We start from the raw sequence: 12,878 nt of genomic DNA on the forward strand, positions 1-12,878 counted from the left end.
CCCACTAGATGAGTGCCCTTCTATTTTAAGATCATTCTTCTCTGATTCTTCCAATCAAATATATTTGCACTTCTTATATGCACAGAAAACTCCTTTTGAAAAAAAAAATTAGTATCAAACAATTAGTACCATAAGAATTGTAAACTACTTGTTAAAATAGAGTGAACCACAAAAAGAATTCCAACATTTTAATTATTGCTAAAGGACGTGCCAGTCTAGGAAGAAATTGAGCTCTTATATATATATCGATGCAAAAACACACAAGTTGTAGATTAAAAAGAGACCCTTCTTTTTGAAAAAAACTGTCAATTAAAAAATCCTTCTGTGAGGCGGGGTTCCTCTCTGCTAAGTTCCTATTGTGTATATTAAGGGAGTGGGGATGGGGTTTTGTGGTATCGTGGGTCAAGAGGTTTTGGTTTAAAGGTGTATGGGGAAGCCTCTTAGTTCTGTGTAATGGTAGCACTCTTAGCACTCTTACTCATTTTTTTGTTAATGCGCTTACTTTTCTATACGCTCAAGATTTCTTTTTAAAACTCTAATAATAACAATTCTTTTCCTTTAAAGTATTGTAATCGTTAGTAAAAATATCTTTACTTTAAAGTACATCAAAACTATTTCTTCTAATCTCTTTTTGTAAAATTAAAACTCCGGTCTACTTATTTCTCGTAGAACCTAAAACTCTGTTATCAACCCTTCTATTCGTAATTCCTAAAGTCCTGCACTACTAACCATGTTGTAGTTATCCATCCATCTCTTTCTCTGCCTCTCTCATACCTCCTTTTTTTTCGTACCCGGCCCTCTCTTTCGTATCTATATTTTCTTCTTGTTTCTCGCTTTTTATATTGGTTATAATGCTTTGGGCGTTTGCGTCTTTTTATTTGTATTTTTTACTGTGTAAAATATTGATTAATGTTTTTGGGTGGTTGTATTGCTATAAATAGCTTTTGTTTCACTTAGAATTAGCTTCCTCACACTTCTTGTCAGATAATAGTTCTGAAATATTGAAAAACATAGTTCTCAAAATATGGGAGGATTTTTTTCAAAGTTCTATGTTAAAAGAACAGTATTTAGAAATACTAATGCAAATGTTGAGCAAGTATTTTTACTCATAAATACCTAATGGATAGAGGAATGGAATAAACTCTCTTTGAAATTAGTTAATGCAATTCTCCTAATTCAGAATAATATGAACAATTCTTCTTGTTGTAATTTTCATAAACTGATTTAAAGGGAGACAATGTTACTTTTCCCTGTTCAAAGCTCAGAGAAATATGATTCCGGCAATCCGGGGGAGGGGGGGTCGACCGATACCATGTCAAATTATTGTGTCCTTGGCTTGTAGCAACCTTGGATATATCTTTTTACGTTTTTCCCCTCAAGGATAATAACAGGTACTAGTGAAATGGCGAGCATTCAACAATCCTCAACAATATTATCGCGTGGTTAAAAACGAAATGTTTTTTGTATTTTAGAATTAATACCCCGAAACTCAATTTTCGGTGTCCTACCACCAACAAAACTTTTCTTTTCAGGGGAGGATGAACTTAATCAAATTCATAAATGCGTTTGCGAAAGAAACAAGTCAGGTAAATCAATTACGATATTAACTGGAATGTATGGAATAGGAAAAACTCAGCTAACTAGAAAGTATGCAGAAATTTACAGCGAGCATTTTGAAAATGTCGTGTGGGTGGATGCAGCATCAGACAAAATACAAATTTCTATGACTAATCTCTGCCACGTGTTAGGGTTAAGCGCAAAAGATTCTCAAGGCGATCCATTTGGTATTGAAATAGTTTCTAGAAAAATTCATAACTATTTTGAAAGAGAAAGAACGTTATTCATCTTTGACAATGTAGACGATGAAAGTGTAAAGAGTTTTGAAAAATATGTGCCAAATAAAGAAAACGCATTTACCTTAGTAACGTCACAATGGAAATCATGGTCTGCTAATATTCAGCAAGTGAAAATTAATCCTTTCTCCCAGCAAGATGCGTTTCTTTTCATGAAAAGAAATATTAAAGCAAACGATGACGAAGAAAAAGTAAAAGAAATAACCGAAGTGCTTAGAAATCATCCATTCGCCATTAATCAAGCTATTCTCTATATAAACAACAACAGCGTTTCTTTGCAGTAATATTTAGATCTTTTTCGATCATATCCTGTTGAAATGCTTGAGGAAGCTATCTCCACTGAAGCAGAAACGAAGTCTGCAATAACATCAATTAACTTAGTATTAAATAAAATAGAAACATTGAATGAAAAGTCACTAGAAATTTTAAAACAACTAACATATTGCGATGGTCAACACATTACAAAGAAGTTTATTCACAGTATTTCAAGACACCTGAAAACAAGCAATGAGTATTTGATAAATCATGCAGTAAGAATATTAGTAAGTTATTCGTTGACAGGTACACAATGCATGAAATGACACAGTTAGCATGTAAATGTCATCAAAAACGCAAAAAAATAACAGAAATTTGTAGTGAAAGCACTGTCAAGTTCCTAAGATTACAGTTGGAAGATGTAAAGGAACATGTTGATGATGGGAAGCAATTCTATAACCACTTTATCCATGTTTTTCGAATTAAGCAGTCAAAAATTTGTGAAGTGTTCCATCAACAGAGTGAGAAAATTCAAACATTCTTATCAAATAAAGGTTTTTATCAAGAAGCAATAAATATACTTGATGCTATTCAAAACTATAGCACAAACTTTTATGGAGCTGAGAATCAAATAACTTATAATACAAAAAGTAATATAGCAACTGTTTGTATGGAATGGGAAGGTATAATGAAGCTTTAGAAATTTATTTTCAAGTTGATGAAATACGAACTCATAATTTAGGACGTAACCATCCTTTAACATTGAATACAAAAAATATTATTGCAAACTGTTTGTATGGAATGGGAAAATATAATGAAGCTTTAGAAAGTTATTATCAAGTTGATAAAATACAAACTGATATTTTTGCGTACAAAAAATAATATAGCAGTTTGTTTGAATGGAATCGGTAAATATAATAAAGCTTTAAAGATTTATTATGAAGTTGATAAAAGACAAACTGATATTTTAGGAATCAATCATCCATCAACATTGGATACAAAAATTAATATAGCAATCTGTTTGAAAAATATGAAGGAACAAGAAATGGAAAATGAATGTTGTCTACTATTCAAGATGTGTTGAGAGATAGAGGTTGTGGATTTAATAAATTTATGGTGGAGAAATCCATAACAAAAGAAGTAGTATACATACGGAGTTAACCAATTAACGGAAATTTGTTCAAAAAAGTTTTATGTTGGAAATTATGATTTTTTTACAGGCGGAAAATGAGGAACGATTAGCCGTATATTTAGACCCTAGGGAGAAGTTTTGAAAAATTTTATGCGAAGTTTTATTTAAAACTAAAATAAAAGTTTGGCATATATTTATGAGCCGTAAGTTTTGTTGTAATATTTTGTAACGGCTGTATTTTAAATTTTTTTACACTCTTGTGAAGTAAGCGTGTACATTAGTATTAACAAAATAATATTCTCTACGAAACCATTTGCAATCGAGGAAAGTTTATGTGTAATTTAAGAGTATAAAGTGCATTTTTGATTTTTAAAAAAGCTTCCCCCCTCTTTTCGGAAGAAAAAAGTGAAAAAATATTTTTTTTCAAAGAAAGGACATGTTTTTTTTAGCTTTATTCAAAAGAGTAATAGTAATGTGAGGGCGGCGGATTTTTTTTATTAATTTTTATATTATTGATGTGATGATATAAAATGTGACTGTGGTGGTTCTATGTAAGTGTAATGGTAGCGCAAATAGAGAGTGATAGAATGTGAGGTAGGACTGTCAGTGTGTAACGCAGATGTGGTAAAAGCGCGATAGGAGCATCAGACTTTTTAATAAAAATTGTTTACTCAAATAAAGCAATAATAAAAATATTATAATGATAATGTTGCCTTACTTAAAATGAAAGCAAAAGTAAAAATACTTACGACTGATATTTCTTCTCTTACTTATTTTTCTTAATCAATATTCTCAATTATTTCTCAACAATATATATATTCTCTTAATATCAACTCATACAAATAACAATACATTAATACTTATAACAACGCAAATTGAAAACTACTCAAATACATTTCCTTACCAAATCCTTCTCATAAGTTCCTCTTTAAATTGTCCATAAATTCTTTTCATTAAATTCTCTTTAAAATCTTCAAAAATCCTTTTCTCATAAATCCTCTTTTAAAATCTCTTAAAACTCTTTTAAATCCTTTTCTCATAAATCCTCTTTTAAAATCTCTTAAAACTCTTTTAAATTCTTTTCTCATATAATCTCTTAAAATCTCTTAAAACTTTTTCTTTCTCTTAAAATCCTTTTTTTTTTTTTAAACTCTCTTTAAAACACTTCATCAAAATTTTCCCGAAAACATCTCTCCAAAGAGAGAGCTCAAGAAAATCTACTAAAATCTCTCTCAAAAAAAATCTCAATAAAAAAATCTCAAAAAAATCTCCATAAAAATCTAAAAGATTTTCTCAACCGCTCCTTTTCTATCTGTCCGCAGGTGTTATTTTGAATCATCGTCCAGACAATAGATTTCTTTTTTTCTTCAAGTTCGTTCAGTACTTTATTTTCAACTGTTGAGTCATGGTATTCTTTAAAACAAGTTTTACTGGTTTTCTTTTTATTAGTCTTTATATCAGAGTGGCTACAGAACTTTCTAGAACTTTACTAATTAAAATCATATCCTTGTGTTTCAAGTCGTGTTTGCGAAACAGTTTTATTCATTTATGGTGTGACTTATTCATTTTTCATGTTATTAGACATGTGTGTCCACCTGGTGTTTTTTTTGGTTGACTCACTCTTTTCCTCGTTCGAATGTAGCGTGTTTGAGTCGGGTAAAACTTAAAGATAATGTTTACAATTTTCTTCATCTTCCCTCCTCACAGTAATAACGAAGCAACTTTTATTAGCAAATAAGATGCAGAACAGTAAGCAATCTGAACAAAATGTACAAGAGATATTTAAAATGAATGACTCCTCGACTGACCAATTCGTCATCAATCACTTAATTGCCTTCTTGGATTTTATCTTGATGAGTGAGATAAACATTTCGTTAAAGGACGCTTCATTGTAGTGTTGCGAATGGAGCCAAGCATTTGTCCATTTGTAGCAGATGAAGTCGCATGCCGGAGCGAGGATGCTGCGCCACTCTGGTATCAGAAATAATGCTATAACAGCATATATTGTACGTGAGTTCTATCTGGCTTGTTGTAAATTTGGGAGTTTCTTTCAGCTGATTCGAGACTAACGTGAAGTGGTTTTTTAATGACGATATGCCTGACATAGTTCATATGAGAACTTGAAATCATCTCGCTATCCAGGGTTCTCGCCGGTGTTAGCATCATCTGTCGCAATGAGGTAGTAATCAGCCTGAAGAGAGACATAGTTTTCTGTTAATTTGTCAATGAAGGAGTAGTTGAATTCGTGTTTGCTCGTTGGCTCTTGAATAAGAATATTCATGTCATGCTTCAGAATGAGGTAGAGAACATGGTACTGACAGCCAATATAATGTGGCTTCTGAAAGCCCTTGTTCCAGACATCATCCTGTATGAGCTTTACAATCCCGTACTAACGACCAGTACTTACTGCGATCGTGTCGCAGATTATAATGCAAACATTTTCCCAAGCATCGTATTTATCAATTAGCTGATGTAGTTCCTTGTGAATGGCCGTGGCAGAACCAATCTCACAGTTAAGAGTACCGAGTTTGATTTCAGTTGTCTTATTTTTCCGCAGAACTACTTGATACTCTTCCACTTGCACTCTTTTACCATCAAACTAGAGACAATAGGGATCTTTGCTTAGACGTTTTTGAACAATTTCGGTTTTCATTTTCTGTCCTTCAGAGATTACTCGTTTCCAGACAACTGTCTGACTTGGATTCGGCACATCATGACCCTGTTCAGCGAAGGTTGCAAGAATGTCATGTGGTTTATGTGTAGAAATGTTGTTTTTCAGTACTAGCTTACCCGATGTTGTAGTGCTTGTTCTTTGGTATTTCGGTTTGCATTTAGAAAAAGATGACGTGGAAGAAGAGGCTGGCGATTCGGGTGAAAAATCAGAGACAGTTATATGTGTTTGTGTGGGTTGCGATTGAGAAGAGCTGGGTTGAGGTTGAGTTTTTGATGGTCGGATTCGTTTTCTTAGGTGTTTGATTCCAAAGGGGCTTGTTTGACCATTGAATAACCAATCTTTCTTCCACACTTAACTTGCCTCTGGTAGAGCTCTTTACCCCTGTAGCGTCGTTAGGGGGGTGCGGGCCGTACTGGGTGACACCATCAAGGGGTGACACCAAAAAATAATAAAAAACTTAATTTATTTTACCAAAACCTACTGAAATACACCAAAAATCTAACGAATTCTAAAATCGAATTTTAAAAATAACGAATTCTAAAATTCATTTTGCTTAAAGTATTGAAGATATATTGTTTATTTTGTTTTCTTTACTAACTTTTTACTTATTTTACAAGCATTACTATATGCGGTTATAAATGGTACAGGAATACTTTTTGTATTGTTTAATTAAATTGTTGTTTTAAAATCATACTTCAAGCTTATCTGGTTTTTTTTCTTTTAATGTTAATTTTAACCGTTTTTAAGGGGTGACAACATCGATGTCCGCCCCGGGTGTTACCCATGCTAGCTACGCCACTGCTTTACCCTCCTTGCTTTTCAATTCTCCAATAACAATGGTGACATCAAATAACTGAATAGTGTTACAATGAATTTATCAGACGGTTTTTTTTTGTTTTTGTCATATAGATCAGACTATTGAGTTTGTTTCTGATGAGTGCACTGGAAAATAGTGGAAAGTCTAGAATTTCCCTCCAGAGCAATTCTATATCCGTAATCATAATTTTGATTCGATCTAATCTGCGTTTCTCGCTGTTGAACAGAAAAGTGCCATTTCCAGGAATTTGGCGGTTTGTCGGCATCCTTGTAAGATTGGTTAGCTTTTCAATAGATGGAGTCCTTGCATCCTTTTTCTGTTTAGAAGAGGAGGATAGATTCTTCATCTAAATACACCTGTTTTACTTAACACTGTTGCTGGAATTTCTATAAAACATTTTATTGTGGTTTAAAGGTAATTAAATGTCTTGCTTTTTTCTTCCTCTCTGTAAGACTTGCTATCTTGCACTGAAAACAAAATGGTTTATCCAAAATATTCAAAAATATTCCTTAATGTTCGAAAATATTTCAAAATATATATTACATATTTTCACCTGAAACAGAAAATAGAATTTAATAATAATAAATTAGTTATATATAGTGAACTGGCCCACGCTGGAGCGAGTTCACACGGTATAGCCGGGATCTAAACAAAGAAAAAAATATTAACAATCGTCTGTAAATACCTTGTTTATAAACAAATGGAAACAGCTGGCTGGAATGTGCTCTAAAAGCAATCTAGAACGTCATATAAAAATTCAGTGTGAAATTGAAACCGATAGTCAAACTGCGCGATGTGTGAACAAAAAAAAAATAAAAAGGTGGGGAAACTTTTTTCAAGTTTTTTTAAAAATTGACGTTGCTACCGTCGTCAGCATATAATTGTTCCTCGAATGTAAGGGGTTTCAGTTTCGTAACGAAATAATAATGATAATAGTTATTGCACTAACGTACATATAGTTTAAAGGCTGATGGGCTTTGTTGTGAATGGTTTTTTCATGAAATGCATTAAAATGTTTATTTTCAAACATTAATAAATTTTCTGCTCAATTTCAGTAAATTTTCAGTTAAGGGAAGTTTGTGTCAAATTTTGTAAAAATGTCATCAAAAGCAAATAAGATTTTTTATCATAATTAAAATTGACTTGAAAAAAGAATGACATTGGGAAAATTAATTGATCTATTTTTCTGTAAATCAGAAGTGAAAACTTGCACTTGTAAATGTGAAATGTAAATAACTTCCCTAAAACAAATATGTTAGATAAAAATAGAAAATTAAAAATTAGATGCAATTTAAATCAATATTCCAATATTTACGATTGATCTTTTCAGAATGTGACTTGGTCTGCGTTCCGGTCGAATTTGATCGTGTTTGATCGAAAATCCGAATTCTTTCGGAATCGGATTTTTTTTAAATAAGTTCCGACGGATTTATTCCGATATGTCGGAATATGCCCGATATAATAATTATCCGATATAATAATTCCGATTTGTCGGAATTAAAACAAAAAAACTTCAACTAAATGCAATCAAGTTTGAATTCCGAGAGGTTTTCTCGAGGAGATTTGGATTATTTGACAGAAAGTCCCGGAACTCCGTGTTCATTTCTGAATAATGTTCGGAATTTTTTCAAATAGAAAAGATTTTGGTTAGAAAGTTCGAATGAAACCTTGTGTTAAAATTGAATTTTTGGAGTTTCAAACTTTCTTAAGTCGAACGTAATTTGATTCGAATATTAAAAGTTCGACTCATTTTCGAACTTCTTTAAAATTCGTTCTAATCTGTACCGCTGCTCATGGTTCATCTGTTTTCATCAAAAACGTAATAACAAAACTGTAATTTGAAAGGAAGTTAAAAAATATGACGAATATAGCAAAATGGAACAAATTGTTGTAGTTAAGATAACTAAGATGAATGAGATTGTTGATAAGTTTCTCAGACTTTGAACAAAAACAAACAGTTTTTTCGAAACAAATATAATTGGCAAAAGTTTTGAATTTCGACAGATATTTATTAGGTCGAAAATGCCGAAAAAAACAGTCAAAATGTTGTCAACTCCAAAAAATTCCGACATTCCGATGGAATTTTGACTCAGACTTCATTCCAACCAGTGATATTTTCGTTCAGAAAATAATTATAGCTCTAGTTTCTTTCAGTTCGGTGGCAACAATTTTAGTTCTAGTTTTTATTCAGTTCAATTTTCGTTCGTCGAATAATATTTTTATCTCATCTAATTTTAATGTAATATAATATATAGATATTATAGGCATATGTAATTAATAGAAGTAAGACTCAGTGCTATAGGCGAACGCAAAAATGAGAAAATGTAATCAAGTGTAACTATATTATGCACAAATAGAAACTTAAAAACGTTCTGCAGTTTGAAATAAAAGAAAGTCATAAAACGAAAACAAACGACTACTAATACAATTAACTAACGAGTATGTCTGGTTCTGAGTTTATGAAGAATATAAATCAGTGCACCCACCTTCATCCAGTGCTTTTCTTTTTATCCCCATGTGCTTTTTTCACTTAATTTCTTTGATACCATCAGTTCAAGCTCGATGTGTACAGAAGGAATGTTTCTTCTTAAATGAAGCTAGAAAAAAGATAACAAGTTCGTATAAGTTATTTGTGTTTTTAATTTTTTTTTATTATCAATTTATCTAACTATCTATAAATAAGTTCGTATAAGTTATTGAATATTCACTGGAAAATTATAAAACGATTCGTTTGTTTTGTAATAAAAACAATTTATCAAACAGAAAAATAAAAAAACCTTAAGATTTGTTGGGTTCTTTCCACACAACTTTGCATTGCATACTTTTTCACTATCTAGTGTTGCTAAACATACTGATTTGTCGGATAATGCATCGTTATCAAACCATTTCCATACTGCACTATTTTTCTTTCTACCAACAAAATGTTTACTCAAACTCATCATGTAGGTTTTCGTTTGGTAACTGCTTCTTGCGAGATATGTTTAATAAAATAAAAAAACAAGGTTAATATTTTTATGCTTGAAGTCGTAAATCGAAGGCTTTGAATGAAATTTAAAAATAGAATGAAAATATTTTCGTACTAAGATAATCTTCGATTCAACTTTTATTCAGTTCGAATAATTATATTCGAATAATTACATTCGAACTCTATAACTATTACATTCGAATAATATTTCAATAGTTATATAATAATAATAATATATCAAAAAATTCAATTCGTTTTTAAAAATAGAACGAAAATATTTTCGTTCTATAATAATTTTTGATTTAATTTTTATTTAGTTCAAAAATTAAAAAATTATTGTGTTTATTCAGTTTTCGTTCTTAAAATAAATATCGTTCTCGTTTTCGTTCTCGCAAACGAAAGGCTTTAATTTTCGTTCTCATTTTCGTTCACGAAAATTGCAATGAAATTTAAGGATGGCAGTAATTCATCACAAATAAGTACTTTAACAAACTTTTTGAAAAAATCTAAGAAAGAGTTTTTTAAAAAGTTATTTAAAGAGAAAGAGATATTTAAAGAGTTCGTCAAAAAAAAAAAAAATTTTTCTATATATTTTGAGAATTTTTATCGTTAAAAAAAAGTACTTCTTTTCCTAAACTTCAATTTTGATATAGGTTCTGACCAAGATATTAAAGAAAACGTAAAGAATAAAAGTTGCAATAAATTGAGCTAATGCAAATCCAACCAGGGGTGGGCTGGAGCCGGCTCGGTCCGGCTTGCGCGAGCTGGTTGTTAAAATTTTTGAAACTTGGCGAGCCGCTTGTTAAATTAACCCTAAAACCAAAAATAAGCCATTTTAATAGTATGTTTATGCAAGATAAATATTTGATATATATTTTAATAATTTCAATAAATATTTTGTTTAGTTATTTTGTGCAATAAATGTTTTGTTTTGTTATATATATTTTATACCGTATAAAAATAAATGAAGACAATGTACGCATTTACCGTTTTTTTTTTTTTTGAAATAATAGCGAGCCGGTTGTTCAAAATTTGGCAGCCCAACCCTGAACCCAACCACATATTGAAATTCAATATGTAAATTTTTTTTTTTTTCTTTTTTTTTTTTACTTGGAAATATACAATACATAATAAATATATTAAAGTATTCCCTCAAAAAACATTGAAATTAACCTGTAGTGTTTTTTTTTTTTATGCAATTCATCTGTGAGACTTCACGAAGCTTTAATTTGGTCTGATTTTCAAAGCTTCTAAGGAGCTTTGGTGTAGTATTCAGTAAAAGTTTTAAAACGTTTTTGCAATAACGACCAGAAATTCACTTCTAACTATTCTGATTAAATAATAATAGTTCAATTTGTAAAGCACGCGACAATTCTGTTACTGCTTTTATGATTTTTCAAACAAGTTGAGACCAGAGACAAACGCTAATCAAAAGATAACTGGTAAAACCTATTTTTACAGAACCATGACTAAAGGTGAGTTTCCACTCATCCGTTTTAGCTACGGGAAAGGGAAAGGGATGGGAAAATTCATCACGTAAGCATGCGCAATGATTATTTTTCAAAATGTAATTAGAAACTGCGCACACTCACGTGATTAATTTTCCCATCCCTTTCCCTTTCCCGTAGCTAAAACGGATGAGTGGAAACTCATCTTAAGAGGTCAAAACTAATACACTAAAACGAACTTGAAGATAAAAAAATTTGTCTATGCTAGAACAACATCTTATTAAGGAAACATCTTGGGGCAGAAAAAGAACGGTTAAGAAAATCTAGAGATTTTTTATGGGAAATTTATTTATGAGAGAAAGTCGAGAGAATTACTTTTTTTTTTTTGAAAGACATTATGGAGTATTGATTGAAAATTTTACGTGAGAATTGATAGGAGAATTTTTGAGAGATTTTTAAAAAGAGATTTTTGCAAAGAAAAAAAAAAAAAAAGAAAAAAAGATATTTGGAAAGAAGAGGTAAAGAAGTAAAGGGATATTTTTCAAAGGGAAAGAGAAGATTTTAAAATGAGAATTGCTCTCACATAGATTGACACTTTGGCTGTGAGTCCAAATGTTGTAAAAGAATATTTTCATTTGTAAATATTTAAAGAATATAATTGAGTTAAATATTTGAGAGTATTTGTTAAGTGAAATGAGAAGGACCATTAGTAAGAGTCATTAGCATTTATATTTCGATTGAGAAATTAATATATTGTTATTAATTGTATGAAGATTTTGTTGTTAAACTTAGCGTAGGTCTAAAGTATTAGAAGTCTAGGAGTTTACTGCTACACGAATTATAAAAAAATTATACACGAACCACATACAAAACAACAACAACACTAAAGGCAACCCATTTAAGGCTCTATCTCTGTATCCTTCAGCATAAAAATGGGAAGGATCCCGTCGGGATAAGTGACCGAAATTCCCAAAATTGCAAAATATACGTCTTAACACAGTTTTTGAAATGCGTTGGGTTCACCCCCAAAAGACAGTCACAAGAAGGCTCAAGAAAACTGCTAATTATCAATTTTCTTGTAGAGGAGGCTTAAAAGTGAAAAAACCCTGAAGCCATTTTGCAGTTTTTAAAATGATTTTGAGAATTAGGGCATTGGAGTTTGAGAGTTCAGCTAAATCCAAAATTTGACAGAAAAATGAACATACTTTTTTGAAGAAATCTAAACACATTTTCTTAGTTAACCCTTGACAATCGAATCTCATAGGATTAACAAAAACTGTGCGAGCTATTTGCATATCTGAACAAAATTAAAAAATGTTTAAGGTATGAGAAAGTAGTTCCTGAAGCTAAAAGTCTATCAGATCTAATCAGTTGGAAAACTGAGGAGATCACTTTTTACATGTTGTCTAAAAAAGCGAGACATAAACAGTTTCTTGATAATCCAATGATTGTACCCAACCTCCCTGCCTATGGTCAATTTGTTAAATGCATTGTGAAAGAGGTTACAAAGCTTAAATGATGGTATCTATGGGGCTGAAAAAAGTGACGGATTTATATTAATAGCTCATTGAGAAGTAATGCCTGTGTGCCAGTCAAAGAAAAATTTGCTAACAATGTTGTAATAAGTGCCAAACCTAAAACAATATATTTTACAAAGTTAACACACACACACACACATACGCGCACGCACGCACACACACACACACACACACACACACACACACAAACACACAC

At 31.3% G+C, this 12,878-nt stretch overlaps 1 long non-coding RNA gene across 1 annotated transcript; it reads right to left on the reverse strand.

The window, feature by feature from the left end:
* Positions 1-8,005: 8,005 nt before the first annotated feature.
* On the reverse strand, positions 8,006-9,784 carry LOC149877088 (uncharacterized). Its single transcript, XR_016448435.1, has 2 exons — positions 9,509-9,784; positions 8,006-9,328 (listed from the first exon to the last, which is right to left on the reverse strand). It is a non-coding gene; the product is annotated as an uncharacterized LOC149877088 (long non-coding RNA).
* Positions 9,785-12,878: the final 3,094 nt, after the last annotated feature.

The sequence above is a fragment of the Hydra viridissima genome, unplaced genomic scaffold (assembly GCF_058129835.1).
Source record: "Hydra viridissima isolate aposymbiotic clone 2 unplaced genomic scaffold, HvirCarnegie_v1 scaffold_17, whole genome shotgun sequence".
Classification (NCBI taxonomy): domain Eukaryota; kingdom Metazoa; phylum Cnidaria; class Hydrozoa; order Anthoathecata; family Hydridae; genus Hydra; species Hydra viridissima.